Source organism: Anomalospiza imberbis, chromosome 1 (assembly GCF_031753505.1).
Source record: "Anomalospiza imberbis isolate Cuckoo-Finch-1a 21T00152 chromosome 1, ASM3175350v1, whole genome shotgun sequence".
Taxonomy (NCBI): domain Eukaryota; kingdom Metazoa; phylum Chordata; class Aves; order Passeriformes; family Viduidae; genus Anomalospiza; species Anomalospiza imberbis.
In genome coordinates, this window is record NC_089681.1 from 12152793 (window position 1) to 12175400 (window position 22608).

Consider the following 22608-nt stretch of genomic DNA (forward strand, 5'->3'; position numbering starts at 1 on the left):
GGGAAGCCAAAAGCATGTTTGCCCTTCCAACCTTGCGCATATGTTTTTTATGGCATGAAATGTGACATGCACAGTCGATCACGGATATCAAGCTGAGAGTCTGTTATTTGTGATGGCAGCATAAAATACACAGGCTCTCACTCCAAAGACCTTATGAGAAACTGGGAGCTGAGGACACAGATGGCCCTCAGAGCACCATCAGCTGGACTTTCAAAGCATCCAGCTCATTCATTAGGCAAGAGCAACACCTTATGCCATAACCGGGATAACTGAAGCAGAAGTGAAATAAAATAAAGTAAAATAAAATAAATAAAATAAAATAAAATAAAATAAAATAATAAAATTCAACTCTTCCATGTGGCTTCCTGGTCCACAGATCAGCACACAAATATGATCAAATAAGTGCCAAGGCCCAGGAGTTTCTGGAAACTTGGGCAAAACTTGGCTGCACCAACCTTTCTATCCGCAGGTGCCTCATAGCCGGATGGGAAGCATTACCCTTCTCCTAGAAGAAGAGTTTTTTCCCCTGATTTTCCACATCAAGATTTTTCCCTTCCCCAGGAAAAGCAGCAGAAGTGCTGGGACAACTCTAGGAATAGGCACACACCTGGGAAATTGGATCCCTTCTGCTTTTAAAAACAAGTGATTTATAGAGTAAGGATCGAACATTCAGACAGCTCAGGGAACTCTGATTTCCAGGAACAAGCTATAAAAGCCATTTAGATTGTCTGAAAATACTTTGACATTTCCCTTTCATATTTCCAAAGCAATTTCAAAGGTAAGGTAGTAGGTAGTGCAGACCAATCTTCCTAGGACTGCCACCAATGAAGGGAAATGCAGCTGGGGAAATTATTACATGGATCAATAGGATTTTGCCTTTATCATATTTGTTTGACTCTAGAACACATTTTCCTCTACTGATCTGTGGCTGGACTACTGCAAATGCACGGATTTTCATGTAAGTATAACATATTGATTTGTGGCTGCAGCATGTTGGTGAGCTCAGCTTGATCAGGAGAAAATCCCTGCCCAGGTTTTAGTAGAAACCTTCAGCCACACTGATACTGCCAGGCTCAGTGGGATAGGCACTTGCAAACAGCATGAGTCATTTGCCCTGGAGCTGTAGGAGCAGAGATCTGAAGATCTAGATCAAATTGGTGAATCTGCAGCATCTGACACAGTTTAAGAGGTTAAGCCTATTTATAGACAAATGAGGGTAATTTTCATAGCTGAAGGGATTGTATTTTTTTTTCAATAAATTCATAATAAACTCTAGGGAGGAGAATACTGTGATCTGTACTCAGATAACTCTGGAGATGAGAGGAAGTTTGTCCAAGACAAGGATGAAGGAGCCAGTAACTCAAGAGTGCATTATCCTCTCCCTGGATTAAATTTTGCTTTCAGGACAGTATCCCTGTGAAGCCAGATCTTGATCTCCCTGCTTGATGCATAGGTGGGACCCACACAAGTGCATTTGAAGAGGGAAACAGGGAGAGACAATGGATTTGGAAACAGCTTATTTGCAGAGGAATTTCTGTTATTACTTCTTGTCTTACTTCTTTTTTAGTGAAATACAATGTTTATTATTAAAAGGGGACAGCATTTTGCTGTTTTAGTGACATGAAATTAAGTAAGCATTCTTGAGCAGACAAATTGTGAACTATTAGCCTGACAGTCCTGTGGTAGATCACACCCCTTCTCATTCTAGTCATGTAATTTACCTGTGGATTATGTCTCACAGCAGAACCAGCTCAAAGCCTACTTCAAATTTTGCCTAGAGTCTAACTCAAGGAAGCCCTCTTGATTATCACTAATGGTGAAATGATAGTTAGTTTGCTAATGGGTATCAGCAGTGCAGTTATATGGCATTACCAGGGAGAAAGGATGTGACTTGCTGAGTGATTGTGGATAAAACATTGTTTCTTCCATGTCTCCAATGCCACATCATTAAAATAACAATGATATCAACCCCATAAGGGCATTTCAAATGAATCTGCTAAAGCCTAAAAAAACTCTGCCTTTTGTGAATTGCCAAAGATTGCTTTTGTACAATCCTACTGCAGCTATTTGCTCTTTAGGAACTAACCACACCTGTAGAAACAGTGCTCTTAATTAATATAATTATGATCTTAAATGAATTCATCTGGATAAGCACAAAGACTTATGACAAAAATATGGGACTAATTTTGACTGAGTCTATGCACCTCCTCTCCAGGAAAAAAAAAAGAAAATTAGGAAAGATAGCAGGGCTGAAGTTAGCCCCCATCTCCTTTTCCTAAGATGTAGGGGTTTTAACACTGCTTTCCATAGAAATCAAGGATGTATTGACTATGGACTTATAGACCCATGGGGAAAACAGGGCCTTATCAAAAGGACACAAACACTAGCAGGATTTGCAGGTGGATTAGGCCCATGGACCAGTGATGCTTTCACTTAAGCAAAGGCTCTCTTGCTTGGAGGCAATCTCCAAGTAAACTTGAAGATTTGAAAATCATGCCTTTGAGGTCATCTGAAGTTTTTTTCCAAATTCAGCATAATGATGTATGGGTGTATGGAGCACTCCACGCACTCAATTAATTCCCAAGTCTGCAATTTCAGATCATGCCAAAACATGGCATTTCTATAACATTCATTTCTACATCCCAGGTCTGCAGAACCAGGTCCTTGTTTGTCTTCCTGGAAAAAGCAAGCTTTTCTGTTTTTTCAATGTTTTTACACCAGCCTTTATGAGACACCTTCTTGTAACATCCCCTCAGCATCTGTTTTATTTTGAAAGAATAAAAATGCATTGAAGTCTCACACATTCTTGCTGCTTTCAAGCTTCTCTAATTACATTATTTATAGGAATTCATTCCCTTTTTTTTTTAGGATTTTTTTTTTAATTTAGATTTCATATACTCAGTGGCAAGGACAGAGATCTGCAGGGTGTGTTGTTTTAAAAACCATTTTATTTTGTCTGCTCTGTGATGAAAACATCTCTGCAAATGTAGGATTGCAAAGATGTTTGGGCACTTGCCACCACTCTATTAACTTTAAGCTGATCCTAGGAACTGGCAGTACTTGACTATCCGGTTCCCAAGTAGCATTTGTGAACTGCAGGAGTCCTTCAATCTTGACTTCCAAGTAAGATTCCTTGGGTGCCTGCACTCACCACCTGTCTTGGTAAGCTCAACTCAGCCTGAAATCTTACAGTTAACATGAGACATCTTCATTCTTTGGCCTCTGCATGTGTGTCTCAGTACAAAAGGGGACATGGTGTGAAGATGCCCAAGCTGGAAACCCAGGAGGCTCAACAACATAAACTTCATCAGCACTTGTGCAAGTCAGAATTCCTACTTTATGCCCTGCAGCTTGACCTGACAGTAGATAGGTCAAAGGCTTCAAAGCAGCCTTGTGGCATTGGCTAAGTCTCCCAGGACTACCATGGGGGTCCCTGGATCTCCCTGTTTTTCACAACTTCCCAAAAGCAGCTCCAGTCAGTGTGCTTCAAGCGGGGCTAGCAAACCAAGCAACTGCCTTTGAAAACTCTAGCCTTGGTCTTTGTGACCAGATGCTCTTGATAACAGCACTGCCTGGAGTGAGCAAAGAGCTTTCCTTGTTTTCCTCAGTCAGAATTCAAGCAAACTTTTGCTGACCTCTTCATTTTGGCCATTTGATTTCAATGGGAAATGGACTGCACAGGGAACTTGGACCTCAAGCCTTGTATATTTTCTCTAATATTCTTTTATCTTCACTAAAAAACATTGACTAACATATTAAGCTAATGTTTCTCTACAGAGGGTCACACACAGTTCAGCATGCATCTTGCATCCAAAGATTTCTCCAGGTCTCTAGTATTAAGTTTTTCTAGACAGGTCGGCTATTTACTTGCTGTTACTGAAGGGAACAAGCAGAGCCCTTCTAGTTGACATCTAAAATAATGAAAGGAAAACCATATGTAAACCATACTTTCTGGAAATAAACTAACCCTTCTACATTTACAGGGTCAGGGGAGTATGAGTGACCCCACATATCCCCATGTGACTGCCCAAGTTTCTACATAGCAGGAGAAAACAGGTCACACAGATGTAGTTACAGAAGTTGAAATGGGGATGCAGGGAAGATGAGGAAACACTGCCAGATTTAGAGTAACAGGTGGTTCCTCTGTGGCATCCACAAGGAACGAGTGGTGCAGGGTGCTGAGAGCAACCTCTGCCGAGGTTGAAACCTGCACAACACAGGGTGGAAAAGTGTCTGCAGGGATGGGGCACCATGGAAAATAAACAGAGGAACCTGCACATGTAGCATCAGCCCTTTCCTATAATAGGTCCTGCAAGGAACTTCAGAGAAACCCAACCCAGCGATAAAGACTGTAGCTTAGGACTTTGGAAAAACATGGTTTAGGCACCTGCTGCCCAGAGTGTGTCTTACTATCAGCAAACAGCTTGGCCATGGTGCATGGATCCCAGCAAGTGCTTAAATACCTTCACAGACGTGGGTGTTGCTGTTTCAGTTCTCCTGTTTCCTTTCCATGCTGAGCAGAAAATAGCTGGTCTCTAATTTGCATGTTGGAGAAGACAAATGCACTGAGCTGTGTCAAATGCTATTTGAAATGAGGTTTGTATTTTAGGGGTCCGCTCAACTCAGAAGAAATAACCCATTTCCAGCCCAGCAGAGGCACCTCATGTGACCCTGCAAGTTTCTGCCCAGCAGAGGACAGGTCACACAGAGACTGTGACAGAAATCCAAGCAGAGAATTGTGATCCAAAGATTAGCAATGCCTGGCAGCTATGGGAGTGAACTCAGAGCAGTCAAGAAGAAAGCAATTAGCACAAGGTTTGAAACAGTCTCTGGGGAAGCTCAGAAAGACTTCCCATAGGCATTTCAGTGTCTCATATGGACACTGAGCTGGGTTCTCCACCATTCTACCCCTCATGTGATCATGGGCACGTAAAGTAACCACAAAATACTACACTCATCATTTACCTCCAATTCATGTTCTGAAGGCTGCCCATGAGAAGGAAGAGCTGTATTTTAACATACTAAGCTTACAAGATTACACTGCTGCCATGTGCCCAGGGCTTTCAAAAGGTGCAGCCAGACCCTCCCTAGTCCCACTGACCTTTTCCCATTGATGACTAACATCAGGCCTGCCTGTAGGAGCAGAGACCAAACCAGTCCAGAGTGGCAGTTCCTTGGCAGGAACTTTATTCACCTTTCAGTGCCACATTTAATAACTCTGAGTGGCACTTATTGGAATACATTTTCCAGCAAGTGGCATGCCAAAGCCTTGATGAAATCAGGCCTTCTGTCTAATGTCAATCACCTACCCTTTGCCAGTTCAAAGTGCTATCTGTGCTGGAAAGGCAAGTCCCAAGGAGTGCTTCAGCCCAGAGCACGCAGCTAAACCTGGCCTAGCTATATACTGTAGTAGAAAGGAGTAATAATCCACAGCCTTCAAGCTGTTCTTCTACACCTGGTGTTGAACTACAGACTCGCCAGACTCCTGGTGGTACTTCCAAGTGTCTTCCTATCTGTTTTATGGGAAATCTTTCATGGACACTAAAGCGGGAATGTGCACAGGCCTGGGCATCTACTGTAGGCATGGGTATCTACTGAGGGGCATCAAACTGGAGGTGCATCCACCACCTTATTTTGCAGACATTACATGGTTTTTACAATAGATTGACCCAAACTGCTGATTACAAAAATATGAAAGATATATTATGGTGTGGGCAAAGTTAAGCCTCAGCTCATGGCTCAAGGCTATCCCTGCTAAATATGCAAAAGTAGATATTGTTCTCACCCTAGATTAGGTTATACTTTCAGTTCTTGTTGTTCCCTGGTGTCAATTGGCAGTATGTTCTCTGGCATCTGCATCAGGCCCATTTGCACCAGTCCCCGGCTGCGGCTGCGGAGCTGCAAATTCTGCTTGTGGGTGGTGACTGCCTCCTGATCTTTTGTTTTCAAAATGCAGCTGCAGAGGAGAGGAACATGGCATCATTATTGCTATGAAAGGTCTTTTCATCCCCTGTGGTTTCCGGGTTAGAGCTGTGTTGGCTGAGGATTCCTCCCCCAGGGTGGAGGAGTAATGGAAATGCAGCCTAAAACAGGATCAGGAGGAAGATGTGAAAATGAGCACAAATTTACAGTGTATGAGTCAGTGCCACAAGGAATCTCTATCCCGTAAGTCAAGATCACACCTCCTCTTGGTACAGCAGAGCTGTTCCCACACAAGGAGAAGGCATCCTGTGGTGTTCAGCATCCTAAGAAGGACTTATGTCCTGACTGAAAGTTTAATAGTGGGAAAATACTTTCAGGTCAGTAAAATTGCAATTTCCAAGAAGGGTAAGAAAAGCAAGCATGGCATGCTGAATTCATTATCTACTGTAAAATAATATAAACCAGGCACTGAGGCCAAATCCTCTGCATCTGCAAATCAACAAAGCCTCACTGATACTAAACTGATGCTGCACTGATTAATTCTGCTGATGAGCTGGCCTTTGTCATTCAAACCAGTTCTTGTATTGTAAGGAGTCCCTCATGGGATATCATATTTTAAAATTTTCATTAACAGCCTCACTTTAGATTGTTCAGAGGAAACAAACTGTAGCTCTAGCACAAGAAGTAAACATGGGCTGAGAAATACCCAAGACAACAGGTCCACTGCTGAGTGTCTCCAGACTTCCTGGCCCTATAAATCCACAGTCCTTGGCACACTGGGGCTGCCAGTGGAGCTCCAACCTGAGCCTGTGGGTTCTCCAAGGCAGATACCAAATCCTCAGAGTGTGAAGATTTTGTCCTCCAAGGAAAGAGCCAAGGCCCAACAGAGCAAGACCTTCTATTTTTAGGTATTTCTAAAGCAGAGTGAAACTCAAAGAGCAGGGCCAGGATTGAGCCAGGCAGGATTAGGAGGTTGACACTCAAGGCAGCCACGAGACTGACCAGACAATCTGCAGTCTGCTCTGAACTAAAGGTCCAAGCAATTGACACAATTGTGGTAAAGAAGTGATGTAAAAAGAGTTATTTTTATTCCTGTATTTGTCTTGAGAACCAAACAGTTAACTAAAGCAGAAATGTGATGTAAGAGGGCAGGTCAGAGCAGAACAGGGGGTGGGACAGCTGGTGGGACTGCTACAAAGACCTGACCACTGGGCCGTCCATCCAGACATCTGCTTGACACCAGCCCGTCGCTGCTCTGATGGGCCACACCAATGGCAGAGAGCAGCCCATGCCACACTGCCTGCTCACCTGTCACATGCAGGAAGAGCAACGCACTGGCTGTGCAGCAACAGTGCTGAGCCTGCCCACGGGCAACCTCGCAGCCCAGGGAGGTGCCTCGCATTCCTCTGCCGTGAGTGCGGCTCGGCTCGTCCGGCCGCACCCAGCTGCCTGCCAAGTCACCTCGTGTCCCAGTGCCAGCCCTCACACCAGCAGCTCTCCTGGGGAATGCAGGAGGAGCTCTTCCAGGAGAGGAGGTGCTCCCAGAGGTGGTGGACAGGTGGTGTCACTCCCTATCTGTGGGTAGATGGTTTTGGGACAACTACTTCCAAGGAATTGCCAGATGAGGACGGCTCATGCTTGAGCATCTACCAGCCTGGGACACACCCCGAAAAACCCAGGACAGGGGAGGCCCAAGACTCAGCCCAGGACAGCAGCCTAGACCGTATCTGTGCCCTTGGCACCCACTTCCCAAGCACTTCCTCAAAGGTGTGCATGCAGATGTGCACCTGCACAGGCAGAGGGGACACTTGTCACCCCCTAGATCACTAGGACATGGCCAAAGGCAGGCCCTGAGCCACAGAGGGTTCACTCTCCACGTCTCCTGTTTTGGGGGGCTGTGGCACTGTGTTATGAAAGCCTGTGTGTAATTTCTTAGGTAGCTCAAGGTCTCTGCTGCTCTCAGTTTCTAGGTGCAATGCCTTTTTCCCTAATTGCTAGACTGAAAAAATGCTGCTGGCATCGGAGGTTCAGGATATTCCCAAATAAAAATCATGTTTCCAAGGGCATATGAACATCTTCCACAAATTGGCATGACTAGAGCCTGGGGAACTGCTGACCACACACTAGGAGGAGCAGGATCAGGTCATCCTCTGGAATCTATCCGGGCTTATTTGGAAGCAGACATTGTTTCAAATACAAAAATCTGAGTAGAAAGCGCCATTTGTCAGTCTTGGGAGCAGATTTTCATTGTAGAGGCCCCAGTCTTATTTACACTAGATTGCCTCATAATGTGCAGGTGATTTATGCCATTCTTCAACTATATATTTACTTCCACTCCATGGTCTCTTTACATCGCTAAAGTGTAGTAATGTGACAGTAGGGTAAGTGAAAGGGATAATTTGTCTACAAGAAGAAATTAATTAGAATAAATGTGTGCATGAAGAAAAATCTTTTTAATCTTGGAAAATATTCTGCCTGGTTTCCTCATGTGAAAAAAGCCATTCACGACACAGATTTGATCTGCAGGCATTGTTTCCCGTGACCCGAACACCACAGATATGTGCTACATCCTCCTCCGAAATGGGGTCAGAAATTATGAATCTCTTCTGTAACTAGTGCAATTTTTATTCACAGTATTTATCCAAAGATACCAAGCAGAGAGTAAAAAGCAATCTAAATTGTGAATGAGGATAAATTTTTCATGCTTGCCTTTTTTGATTCGCTTTTCCAGCATCCAGAAAATATATCTCTTCCTACCCTAAGCTATTTTTCCAGGGTGATTTTCCTTACAGTCAAAAATTAGCATTGTGAAACAAAATGTTAAATTTAGATCTTCAGGCTGTTTACATCAGAACAAAAACACAGGGATTTGTAGCTGTCAGCTTCCCTAGAACTGATTCATACAGAAAGACTGTCCTGAGCTCAATTAACTTAAGGTGGTTTCCAGTGATACCGGAGACACGGGCATGAAACCAAGGTGCCTTTGGACCTTAGGATGAGGGATCTTTTAAGTGTTTCAGGCATCGACCAGACTGGGAGAGGTCGCTGGGAGAGAGCCATTTTAGTGGTTTCTCACTGCTAGCTTCCTGCTGAAACTTTTGAAAGAGAAAAATAACATTTCTGCTTTCTCATTTTTCTTTCTATTTTAGGATATTATTTTGGCTACAGTTGGAGCTTTCTAGATCTGAGAGCCAAATTCTACCATTAGATCAGCAGGGCATTTTATCTGGGAGGGAATAAAAAATATCTGGAACATATAATGGAGGACCAGCAGGATTCTTCTCCAAATGCTTCTCCAAATACTCCAAATACTGGTCTCAGTAGATTGATGCCAATTTTGTATTGGGCATAATGTTATATCTTCTTTGAGAGGGGACAGTTCCAGTGCTACCTGCACCACTAAAACACACACCATGTTTGCCTGCAAAAGGGGCTAATTCCTCCCATGAGCAGTCTGATGGCTTGTAAGACCAGATTGCCTAATATGCTAAATTGCAGACAATTAGCTGATTATTCTGGATAGAGTATTTTTGTCCAACATGTCAGAGGGATGAGCACTGGATATAACACAATGTCTCTGAAGTTCACAGCAGTGTTTTCTGAGAAACATGTCCTTCTGGTTCACTGGTAAAAGCAATGTCTTTCCAGAAGAACAAATCTACCTGTTACTGGATAAGCTCCTGCCTTTGGAACTGTACTTTAGTCTTGGAATTCAGTCCAAGAAATACATTCTAGGCCAAAAAATGTGATATCTGCCACTTGAATTTTTATCTCACTCTGTTAGTCCAGCAAACCAAACCAATGGTCTGACTGATACAGTTTATTTGCAGGAATCAGTTGCATCTTTTAAAACTTTTATGTGCAGGCTCATTTTTTTGTTGTTTTGAATGTCCTTTGCATCAGGTGAGTTTGTCCCAGTCCTGTATGTAACCTCTGTGTGGCTTTTTTCAGGGAAAAAGCCTACAGCTTGCTACCAGACTGGCTGCTGCTGATAACATGTACAGGATGAAGTAAATTAAAACCATGTACATGGTTGGTCAGAAAATTAGATTTACATGTGAAGAGGCATAATTCCAGGGCTACCTTTTGGTATCCCCATTAAACATTATGGAACCTGTTGTTAATGCATTTTATGCCGCCAATTGTATGAGCCATTTCACTGGTTAGGAACAAAATCCCCAGGATGCACTGTAGTTGTCCTCCCAGAGATGAAAATTTGTATGTTATGAGAGTCATCGATGCTGGTGCACCACAGAAGACCTTAAGTGGCTCATAAGGACAGCCCATAGAAAAGGATAGAAAGGCAGAGAAATAAAAATCCTGCCTACTGGGGCACACTCAGGTAACATCACAATTGTAGCAACCTCTTAATGTTTCTAACCCCAGAGTTTCCCTGGAAAGCAGGAACTTCATGAAAATGTCATACAGTTGAATTTAACCTTTTCCTGGTGGGAATATTGCAGCCAGACATTTTGCCTGCTGAGAGAATGCCCCTTTTTCCTTTCTGTTGTTAATGATAGAAATATTTAGGCAACACATGGGCTACAGATGGTCAAAAGAGAAAATGTGGGAGACGATGTCCTCTTCTGCCCTTTGTGATATCCATGCCTGGGAAACAGGGGGATATTTTTGGAATATTATTTTAAAAAGCAGGGAGGGGCTATCAGGTTTCGTTTCATCTGTTGGTTCTGATCTGTGGTGCCAATCACAATTGCTACAGTTTTAAATTATAAAATGAAGTCCTATGTGGTGAGGAGCAAATAAAAGAGAAAATGCCCTTCTCCACAGCTGGGGTGTACCTGTGGCGATCCATGCTTTCACCACTAAGCCCATGCTACTGCAATTACTGTCTGCCTCAGACTTACTGATGTGAAGCCTATTATGTGGGCTTAGTCAGACAGATCAGTGCAGGATCCTCTGCTCTCCATACCTCGACCCCCGCCAGGACAGAAAATGGGTTCCCCTTTCTAGAGGGACTGTGGTTTTCTGAACAGTGTGCAGTGGCTCACAAATTCACAGCACAACTGACATCATCTAAATCCTCAAGTCTTTACCCGAGGCTCCCTCGGGAAGGTCCATCCAGACCCCATATACCTTAGTAAAGAAGGATCAACACAGAGCATAAATTACCCCCCCACATTATTCCCCTCCTCTCTGGGAATAGCATCCATCTGTGCATTGTATTTTGCCCCTTCTTTACAGCCTACAAATCTTCCAGCCATTTTGGTTTTACACTGACTTCTGCTGAAACAGCTGATGATTGTACAGTGTGACCATGTGGGGAAGATGGCCCAGAGATGCACTGAGCATATTTGTTTATACCCAGATAAGGCTGAGTATTGGGATGGAGAATGGCTTTGAAGGTCCATCAAGATAAGGGAGTTGAGTGGTATCCCCAGTTGACTTTTCTTGAGAAATACATTTAACTGTAATCTTGCACAAATCCCAGCACTGGTGAAGGCTGAAAAGGGATCAAATGTTCTCATGGCATCAGTCACTCTTTGAGCTTTCAGCTACAGTGAAACCACACCAGAAGATAAGGTGGCTTCCTACTCTGATGACATGAATGCTTTGGGGCTAATCTTGGGTCTGAAGATTTTATGTTGAATTTACCTTCCCTTTCTTCCTTCAGCTTAAATGCTCTGTATCAAAGACAGCAAGGACGCTTGTTCCAAAGACAGTGTGAAATTAGTTTTACGGGAAAATTAATATATTTACGTTCTGGCTTGCAGGGTTGTATATTGTCTACACTGCTACAATGATCTAATTTACCTGGAGGAGTTAGACTCCAGTATGATGACAAAGGCTGTTTCTGCACAGACTAAACAGTCAGAGCTTTGTACAAGGTAAGCAGCAGTGCCTGGGAACGGGGTGGGGGGAGGGGGGTGTGTGAAACTGGTATCAGGCAGCTTAAGGTAGCTGTCTTATGATGTATCTTTGCATATCAAATAGCTCAGAGAGATCTAAAACTTCAGCTGTTTAATCAGCTGTCACCTCTTCAAGGTTTCCTAATTCTCCTACGCTACACGCTGCCTTGGATGATATGTATTTTCCACAGACACATGACAGGACCTCCGTCAGGGCCCGTGTGTCTGTCATTACCCTCCCACACCAGAGCTGGTGTCCTTCCTGTAATGGGTACAGATATATAGATACATGCAACACATCCCCTTCCAGAAAAGTTTTCCAGGCTTTTTCTCCATTAAGTTAGCCTCAGTTGCAGTCTCTGAAATTAATTGTGCTGCAATTCTTGCAGGATATTCAACAAAAAGATGAATGCTATAAACACAGGAGTTTCATGTTCAATGGCTAATCACTAAACTTGGATCAAGAAGCATTTCTCTTCCCTGTCCTCCAGCTGGTGAACTTGCAGTGATCACACTTTAAAAGTCAGCATACACTGCAGAGTGTTCAGCACCCTCCAATATATAGCACAATATCTTCTGGGAAATCTTTTTTCTTGACCACCAGCTCTGCCTCCAGGCAGCAGGGTTGGAGGAAGGGGACTGCAGCCATCAGCAAAAGGCCTCATTTGAACCATCACAGAGTTTCAAGCTAAAGTATTCTTTAGGGACACAGAGAGCAAATTTAAGATCAAAACCTGCTGCACTGATATCAGTGGGAAAGTTGGCAACAGCAGCTGCAGATGCCACATTAGCTCTTCTGACAGCTGAAGAGGAGTGTTTTGAACTCTCAGATGGGTACAGATATTTTGTCCCACCTAGCCTGGGCAAATGCCTGGTGAGTTAGAGCAGGAGAACCATAAAATTAAATGCAAACTTATGAGAACTCACCTTTTTTTTTGATGCAATATGAGTGGGAAATCCACTTAGAGAATATAGCTCTGAAAAAAAAGCAACTCCTGCTCCCAGAAACCTGTAACCTAAAGAGCAGCCTGGAACAGACTCAGCTGATAATTTTGTTCTTGAAGTTAGTTACTGAAATATAAGAATCTCCATCCTGTGAGCCGATTCAGGATAACTGTCCTAAGAGCAGACTTCTGACTCCAGTGGAACCAAGGTACTCTGACTGAGTGGGAGGGCAATTCCATCACTCTACAGCTGGTGCACACAAGAAGCATGGAGCCACAACATTCCTCCAGCTCTCCTTGTGCCCAGGGATTGGATAAATCCAGGCCATTTTGCATCTTGGCTATCATAAAACAAGAAAAGTCCTCTCCTGGGCCAGGTGATGCATTTTGCATCAGAGGAACAAAATTTTCTCCTCAACTGGCCTTTAATTGTAATGTGGCAGCTCACATATCTTACCATGAGCCAACAAAGAATGACAGGTAACTTTTTTTTCCCCTTTAGGATTGGTTTGCAATGGCTGGGTAAAGTACCTAACTGCTTCTGCAGAGCTCAGAGGCTCTTAGTGTGCAGCAGCTCTTGCCAAAAAAAACCCCAAAATTGATGTTCCAGCTATGCAGGTGGCCTGTTTGGACATCTGAGTTATGAACCCACTGAGTTTGCTGAGTTATTCAGAGTCCTGCAGTCCTGAATCACAATTTTCTTATGGCCTAGATTAATAACTTTTTCCATCAATCTCAACCATCTGAACTCCTGCAGAATATAAAGGGGCCTTTTTATGACCTTGAGGTATTATCATGGCTTGTTTCTCAACCTTTGTGAAAGGAACCTGTGATACTCTCTAAAAAAGCTTCTGCCCATCACTCAAGTGTTGAAATGAGCAACTCTGCACAAGGCTTTATAATTCCAGTAAGAGACAGAACTTGTCTTCTGGGAAGACCCTCAAAGCAGCAGGGTTTTTTTTATTTCCTGCAGTTTTAGTGATGTTTTCAAATTTTAAAAACAATCCACTAGATATGTATTTTTAAATCTATATCTGGTACTACTTGGATCTTCCTTCTATTTCACAAGGAGAAGACTGCCTCTTTCTCAGCTAAGTCTTGGAAAAGATTTTGCAGCCAAAGAAATACTCTGAATTCATTCCTCCTTTTGCAGGTATCCGTATTGTGCCCTTTCTTTGCAGCTACCAGCTCTGGACTGATGAAAAACATCTTGCAGAGTATCTCTCTTGGGTCATCTCTGGACTGCCTCCCCCTTTCCAATGTCTTCTCATTCCCATTGTGTGCAGAAAATCAAAAAGCTCTCAAAAATGCAGTAGCCACCCATCATCATTTCAGCAAAGTGTGTGCTGAAAAATCTATCCTTGTAATAACAGTGATGCTGCTGCAACTACTTGGCACTTTTCTCTGCGAATCCACTTGCTTCGTGGAAAAATCAGGCATGCTCAACTCCATGCCTGGCCAAGAAAGTCCAGATGCTTTATTGCTTCATTCTCATGCTGCATTTAGATTTTTAATGCTTTCATATGAAAACACATGGGAACCCTAAGTTGATACTCTATTAATTTCTTCTGTAAAGCCCCTTCATGTTGTGAGAGTTAAAGGTTACAAGGAGTGAATGGCTGTTGACTCCAGGGGTTACTCCTATAAAGCAAACCAACACTGATTTTTATTTCTGTTTGTCTGATGCTTGCAGAACACTACACACCATGTAAACATCACAAGGCACAAGGGGAAGTTGAAATCAGGGGTTGACCACTGTGGTTATGTCTGCACACAGCACAGAGAAGCACAAAATAAGTATTTAAAACTGTTGCTGCTGAGCCCTAAAGTCTTTGCCTGTACTGGAGCAATACCAAGTCTGAGAGAGATGAAGCCAAAGCCCATATGTCTTCAGTAGCTACTGGAAGGGGAAAACTCAGATGTGCAGTGGGCCTTCAGCAGGAGGTCTGGTAAGAAAAAGCTCAGTTTTCATGCGATTGTTCATAAAAAAAGAAAAGTATTACAAAAATATCTTACTTCTATGTATTCAGATTAAGAGTGCTGGCATAAGGTTGCCTGTGGGCAGTGATAAGCAGAGCAAGGGAAAGGAGCCAGCCTAGTATGGTGCCTCCTACCTGCTCCTCTGAAAGGTCCTGGGCATGAGAGGTGGCCCACTGAGCAGCTGTGCACTTCTAAGCATGGCCTAGTAGTGAAGGGGAGAGTTTGTCACCTGTTGCAGGACACCTAAATCCCTGAAGTCCTGGTTCTCAAAATTATGCCAGAACTTCTCCATAATAAAAAGGCCTGGTACACTGGCATCTTTCCCTGAAATTGCCAGTGCCAAACACCCTAGGACCGCTGTACAGCCTTAAAAAACATAATATTCCTTCTTGACTGTCTTCTTAACCAAAATATGGGGTAATTTACATTTTCTGAGTCATGGGAGCATGCTTGGAAGTTACTTTGTATCTTCTCTGCAATTGTCAGGGCTCCAAATGTGCATTCTGGATTTAAACTGAAAGCTGAGCTTCTCACCCCAAAACTATGCTCCAGATATTGGTGCTGTCAAGAGAAATCCAGCTATCACAAGGCTTACGATAAAAATCAGAAAGCCAGCAACTCTCCTTCCAGCAAAGCATTCTTTGTGGCTACGAACAGCCAGCTGAATCTCAGCTATGTGGCTTCAGAGACAGAAATTAGTACCTCTGGCTGCACAACAACAAGCCTTAACTATACTAACTCAAGAAGGTGACTCCACCAGTGTCCCTGGTCACGGGCACCCATGCTGCCCGAGGGGCAGCGCAAAAGAGGGCAGTGATACGGAAAACAAAGCTGAAATGGTGGTGCTTATAAGTCATAGATGTGAGAGATAAAGAATAGATGGGTTTGGGTAGGAAACAGCAAGAATACCAGTAATTACAATACTGGTCCTGGTCTGAGTTCAAGCACGTGGGCCAAGTGGCCCCATTCAATTAAAGACGTATTTGGGAGAGGTCCCACATGAAGCTGCAGTGCTATTCCTGGACACACTCTGGGTGAGCTTCGCTGGCAAGGAATGTGTGCTTCAGGAATGTGGCTGGACAGGCTGTGTTTAGGAAAAGTTGTTTATCCTACCAACAGGGTGGAGGATCGGAACTCTCTAATAACCACGCTCCTCTCTCCAGGGTGGTTTTTACACAGCAAATCACCCTGCTGCCCCTTGCAACCAGCTCCTGAGGCTGCACTGGGCACTGGCCACCCATGAGCAGCTACCCCAGAGCAGCTTTACACAGAGCTCCCCTCTCAGGCAGGGATGCTCACTGTGTCCCACTGACACTGCCAGGTGGTGTTGAGGCAAGCAAAATGTGGAGCAACCCAGGCTGGAACTTTCTGCAGAAATGGAGGTGAGCATCCAGAGAAACTCCTGTGGGCTTTTCATTGAGACTGAGCACTTAAGCTCTGGCTCTCATGGAAGGCACCTGCTGGTGCAGGAGAGGGCTTTCTGACACATGGAAAATTAGCTGTTCTGTAAAACAGGTAGTTCTGGGTTGGAAATATCTACGGGACAAGAGGGTCAGCTAAGGGGCACCTTCAAAGCCAGCCAGGAACAACTTCTTAGGCTGCTTCTCCCACACCGTTTTCTGTAACACGACCATGAAATGTGCACTTGCACAGTGAGAAACAGCTCTTTTCAGAGCCTGTGAGGGAGGGTAAATATGCTGTGTGGTCTAACAGCAAGGGCTTACCTTTGGATTTTCTCCCTCATCATGTTGAATGGAGGCCTGGAGCAGGCAGCATGTCTGATGGGCAGGGCTGTAATGCCCTGGCACCTTCCCAGACCTCGCCTGGGGCCAGCTCTCACCTTCAAAACTGCCCTGCCCAGGGATGCCTCTTCACACGACAGAAACAGCTGCTTTCTGCAGGCTGCTGGAGGGACAGAAGGGTGGAAATTTCACACTCCATTCCCTCCATCTGTGTTCCTACCTTCTCTTCCAGGGACATCTGTCCTCTGTAGCAGGCTTGCCCTTGGTTTGCACCATCTTTCCACCTCGGAAGGCTCTGAATCACTTTAAGAGACAGGAAAATGAAGCTGCAACAAGGCTGCAAAAGGGAGTACTTGACATTAACCTCTTCCCTGCCACAGGCATCCAGAGAACAGAAGCAATTGAGGTAAAAAATTGAGAATTTGTGTCACCAAATTGGTTTCACTGAGGCTATGGGCAACCAGGCAGCAATGCTTGTTACACAGGGGCCATGAAAGCCACAGAAAACACTGCAGCACCAAGAACAAACTTCGGACTTATTATAAGAGCCATAGCCCTGATCTGCCACAGAGAGGACAGAAAAGATGAAAGGCCTGGCCACTGTTTGATGTCCCCAGGATAATTACATTGTTTATTCTAGGAGATGAACCCTCACCTGCGCTACAAAACCAGGCCAAACCAACCCCGCTGCTAACTTGATCTTTGCAGGTGTGACACCCTCAAGCTTAGTGCCTTTCAGTGCCTTCTGCTTTCCCCAGCACTGGCAGTGCAGCACACACACTGCTGTTGGACCTTGGGGAGGCCCTGGTGCTGATCCAGCTCCTGGCTTGGTTTGTTGCTGTCCCACAGAGAAACCTGCATCCTGCAGGACTGTTGCCACAGCCGGTTCAGATGCTGCTGGCCTCTTGCCCACTGGAGCTCTGTACTCCATATCCTCTGCATTGTGGAACTGAATGTCCAGTACTAACAGCTCCTGACTGCAAAATTCTGGGCTTAATGCAGTGAGCAGGGGTGAAGACACTCTTTTACATGGAAAAATATATATTTTCTATGAAATCATATCCCAAAGCCTGTTGTCAGCTACATCATGCACGGTTTACTATAAGCAAGGAATTATTCCCAGATATGCTTCCAATTTGACAAGATACAAGTCCCTCAGGCTGCTCCTCTTCTCAGTTGGTTTGCTGACATAAATTTGCTGCCAGCCTCCTGCCTCCTTCAGCTCTACCTACAGCACAGGGAAGAGGGAGGATGGGCTGGCCCGTTGCATACAACAAACAGAGAAGTTGGCTCTCAGACAACACCCCACTGTTTGTCTTTTGTGCATGGGGAACTGCCAGTACTATTGTGGCTTTCTCCTCTCTGTTGTCTGTCCTAAGCACATCACCTTGTGTTTAGGGGTACATTTCTGTGAACTGATGTTCAGAGAAGCATTTACTTCATTTTACTTCTCCTAAATGCTTTTTATTTTCACACCAAACCCTCTTACAGGCATTTGCCCAGGAAAGTGTATTCCTCTCCCTCTGATTCCCAAGGAGCTGCTGCTCAGCACTGCTCCCATTTCAGTGCGGAGCAGGATTCTCCCCCTGAGATCAGGTAACTCACTCAAGGTACAGCAGCAGCTGGCTGCCCTTGGGGCCAGTGTCCTGGCTTATGTTCCCACTAGTGACTAACACAACTGGCCGTCTCACCTCAATATCAGCAGCCTTGATTCCACCCAGAGAGTTAAAATTTTAAGCTCAGACTTTCAAAGGCGACAAAAGAAAAAGTTTGGCATTCTGACCTTGCCCAGAGCTGCCTCCCTCAGCCCTTCAGCATCCTTTACTGAGTGCCCTTGTACTGCCAGACCCTTGGAGTGAGTCACTGGTGGATGCACCCAGCGACCTCATCTAACACTGGAACCTGCTTTCCAAGGTGAGTCATGGCCCAGCACCTCCCTGCAGGCTGTGCAACTTGCCTGGAGAGGAGAGGCTGGCTTCTGCACATCCTTGCATGCCAGCTACCTCCTTGATGAGTACATAAGGTCTAATGGTCACGGGACGGGCAGGCAGGAACTGCTGTGATTTCATCGCAGCTGTGACCTGATTCACCCTTCATCACATCATTTGCTCTGCCTCTCTGTGGAGTGAGAGTCATGAGACTTGCCTGCTTGGTATGAGGATTAATTCCCACCAGCTAAAGCTTTGAAGATGAGAAGAAGAGCAGACATTGCTGGGTGCTGCTGTTGCTGTTAGACCTGTGCTTAGCCCAGGCCTGGGTAATGCTCAGATCAAGATTCCATGGTGAGAGGCATTTATGCTATTGGTGTCTGTGTGACACCCCTCTCCTGAAAGGATCCCAAAGGAATTCACTGTTGGGTGCCTCAAAGGACCCAAATCTACCAGGAAGTCTCCAGAAGGCTACTGGGCAGGGGCATGAGGGTCCCCTCCCATGCCTAAGGACAAAGGAAGGCCTGATCCAGGGTAGAGTTACTGAATTTTTTGAAAGATAAAGCTCAATGGGACACCTCTGAGCATCCAGAGAGTCCCAGGGTAAAACCAGCTCCCCTAAATCATCCCTGGAGCACACAGGCCAGTGAGCCAAGCTTATTTATGGCATTTGCTCTCAGTCAGTGAGTTGCTACTTTCAGGGACAAGAGGTGCAGTAAAATAAAGCTTGGGCCATACCATGACTCACTGACCTCAAGGTGAGATGCCATTCATCATCACTGCATGGCTTTCCCAGATGGCAAAACCTCCCGCAGCAGCGTGAGCCACAGCACAATAACTCAGCTGCCAGCATACCTAGCTGGGAATGACAGGGGCATGGAGGCTACCAGATCTGCCTCTCTAAGGAAGTATCTGTCAGCTGGATCACTTTTTAGGTAAGAGGAATATGTATGTTTCTGAGGTTTGAGAGCACAGGCTGCCACAGCCAAACATGGGTTCCCTTCCTCTCTGCATCAGATGGTGGGAGCACATCTGGGACGGCCGGAGTCTTGCATGGGCAGGATCCTGTAAGACGTGGCAAATGAGGGTTTGCTGCCCAGAGTTTGTTCTGAAAGAGTGCTTCTGGCTTTAGTCTCATATGGGAAATGCATCCTTTAATGCATACATTGATAATGTGATGACCACATCATAATTCTCTCCATGTCCACTTATCTGTGGGAACCCACATGGGTCACAACATCACCCATGGCCCTTCTGCAAACCAATACTGCCAGGTTTTGTTCTGCACTGCCCAGTGCAGCACCCTTCACCCCCAGCCTCAGTGGCCATTTTTGCAATGAGCTGATTTGCACTGTTAGCTTTCACCTGTGGTATCTGTATGTGCTGACCATGAGTTGATGAGTTGACCAAAGGCTGATGTTGAGATACTGCTGGAATAAAGTCCTCACCACCCTCCCATGCAGAGTGACAGCACCAGGACTGTGTGCACCAGCACAGCTGCAACCTGTGGCCACTTTGCAATGTCACCCTGCACCAGCTTGTCCCAAAAAACAGAGGTTTGGGGTTTTTTGGTTTTTTTTTTGAATCTGTGGTGTGGTGAATTCCCCCTGGCTCCAACCAGCACTGGGCAATGACAGAGCCACCCTGGCCCATTCCATGTGCCCTATGATAAAACTCATTCCTTGGCAAGAGGAGCCCAGCCTTGAAGGGGTTCAAGGTGGGGGAGGTGGGTTGTGTGCTGGACTCCAGGAGGGCATGTAAAGGGCTGCTTTGATGTCTGTGCAACACTTGATGTCTGCACACACACATGCACAGCAGGCAGCTCATGCAGCTGGCTTCCACAGTTGCCGGCTGTGATGGACATGCTGCAGCAAGGGACCAACAGGAGCCACCACACCAGTGTGGGGTGGGGATGTTCCATCACAGCTAAACATGCTGCTTTTAATCCCTCTGCTGCTGACCTGATTCCCAGGTCTGTAAACACAGAGCCATGATTGGATACAGGTGTACCAGCTTTGGGCAAAAACTGAGGGTGATACCTCCACCAGTTCCTTTACAAATCCCTGCACCTTCCCAGGCAAGCACATGGGTTTGACCCTGCTCACTAATCCCTTCATACCAATGGTCTGTGGAGGACTGAGGGCAGAGTTTGAGCACCTGTGGTACCTGCTAAGTAAAGGCTAAAGTAAATAAAGGAAGCTGCTGCCCTGCAACACACCAGTGTGGAAGCATGCTGTCGGTGAGGCCCTCAAGAAAGCCACCCACCCCTCCATGACCTGTTCCTTGCAGACCATTGCTACTGTGCCCAGCAGGAGGAGGAGGAGCAGAGCAGCTCAGCCATGAGAGGATCTATTTTGGCCTGCAGGAAAAGGGTCTGTGCTCTGGAGCAGTATCTCCAGTTTCTTTCTGTGCCACCATTTCTACAATGGTGGTACCTGCAGTGCGTCCAGCCTGGCCAGCCCTGGCTCTGCACTTGTATGTCTGCACAGTGAGCTTCACTCTGGGTTTGTTGGGTTTTTTCAGTCATAAAATTTTTTACCATTGAGTCAGGCTGCACTACAGTGCCAGTGGTGGCAGCTCTCCTGCCAAAGCATGTTAAAATCTCTAAAGGTTTTAACACACCACCTGCTCTGTTGAACGTGCTGCTCTCACTGGGTCATGGTCTGACACGATGCTTTCAGTCAGCAGTCGACGGCCTGTTGCAGCCCACTGGCAGCTCCCTGGCTGCTCACAAGGGCTGATGGTGTTTGTGGGTTATCATGACAGATCACAATGGCTTTTAAAAGAGACAGGAGAAATTAAACCCTGCATCTGCCTTCCCTAGCACTCATTTCTCTCTTCATCCCCTTCTGCAGACCAGTCCCAACTGCACTTCAGAGTTGCCAATTGATCCACATTTTTTATGATGTGTATTTTCAGTGACAGTAACATGTGACAATATTTTCAGTGACATGGATGTGCCTGGCTGAACCCACTGTCATGGTTTCACCCCAGACAGCAACCAAGCCCCAGGCAGCTGCTCACTACTCCCCCACCAGCAGCATCAGGGAGAGGATTAGAAGGGTAAAAGCCAGAAAATTTGTGGGTTGAGATAGAAACAATTTAATAAAGAAAGCAAAAGATAATTACCCAAGCAAAGTAAAACCAAGAATTAATTCACTGTTTCCAATAGGCATCCAGGTGTTCAGCCATCTCCAGGAATATGGTTCCATCACTTGAAACAGTTACTTGGGAAAACAAACACCATCACTCTAAACATCTCCCCCTTCCTCTTCCTTCCCTCCACTTTATTTATTGAGCATGAGCGTGTGGTTTGGAATATCCCTTTGGTCAGTTTGGGTCATCTGTCCTGGCTGTGTCTCCTCCCATCCTCCCCCATACACCCAGCTTCCTCACCAGCATGGCTGTAGGAAAAGCAGGAATGGCCTCAGCTCTGTTCAAGTCCTGCTCAGCAATAACATCACTACATTATCAACCCTGTGTTCAGCACTAATCCAGAACACAGCCCCAGACCAGCTATTGCGAAGCAAATTAACCCTGCTCCAGCACACCCACTCCGCAGGGCAGGACATGGTGACAGGTGACCACGGACATTCAGGGACACAAGAAGTGGTCTCACCTCAAGCATCTCCACTGTTGCAGAGCTGGTCTCCTTTGGAGTCTCCTGATGCGTGGAGGGTGGTGTCACCTGCAGAGATGCTGTTGAAGGATGCTTAGGGCATTTAAATTGCAGAAGAAAAAAGCCAGAGACGATTTTGCAGCTCAAACAGTATCTCCTGACGCTCAAGAAATAGATGGCACTGCCTGAAAGAGAAGGTAAGACCACTTCTCTGTAGGAGTGGATTAGCTGGGCAGAAGGAAGAGACCTCAGCCCCAGGGCTCTCATATCTGGATTTTAACTTCCACATGCACTGTGGCTCACCACTGCTCTCAAACACTCTCAGTCCCATGGGGCTGCAAGAACCCTTCAGATATGGCTGATTTTAGCTGATGTGTTTTCACTCTTCCTCCACTGATCCTCTTTAACAGCCACACAGGTGAGCCACAGCAGGACGGGGAGATGGGGCGGCCGGGGCAGCCAGCACTCCTGGGGTGAAGCTCCCAGCAGCAGCAGCAGATGCCCGAGGGAGTTCTGCCTGCAGAGCTCCCACTCGCTGTCCTCAGCCCCAGCAGCGCTGCTTCTGCACCTGCAGCCTCCCCACACCTCCGGGGCTTGTTTTTATTA

The 22608-nt window shown here is 45.6% G+C and overlaps 1 protein-coding gene and 1 long non-coding RNA gene across 2 annotated transcripts in view; both read left to right on the top strand.

Annotated features, from left to right (window-relative positions):
- The window catches only part of ATAD2 (ATPase family AAA domain containing 2), a 158523-nt gene that overhangs the window by 55393 nt on the left and 80522 nt on the right, over positions 1 to 22608 (top strand). The window lies entirely within an intron of this gene.
- Positions 15957 to 18991, top strand: LOC137469177 (uncharacterized). The gene is made up of 2 exons (XR_010996389.1): positions 15957 to 16095; positions 16688 to 18991. It is a non-coding gene; the product is annotated as an uncharacterized lncRNA (long non-coding RNA).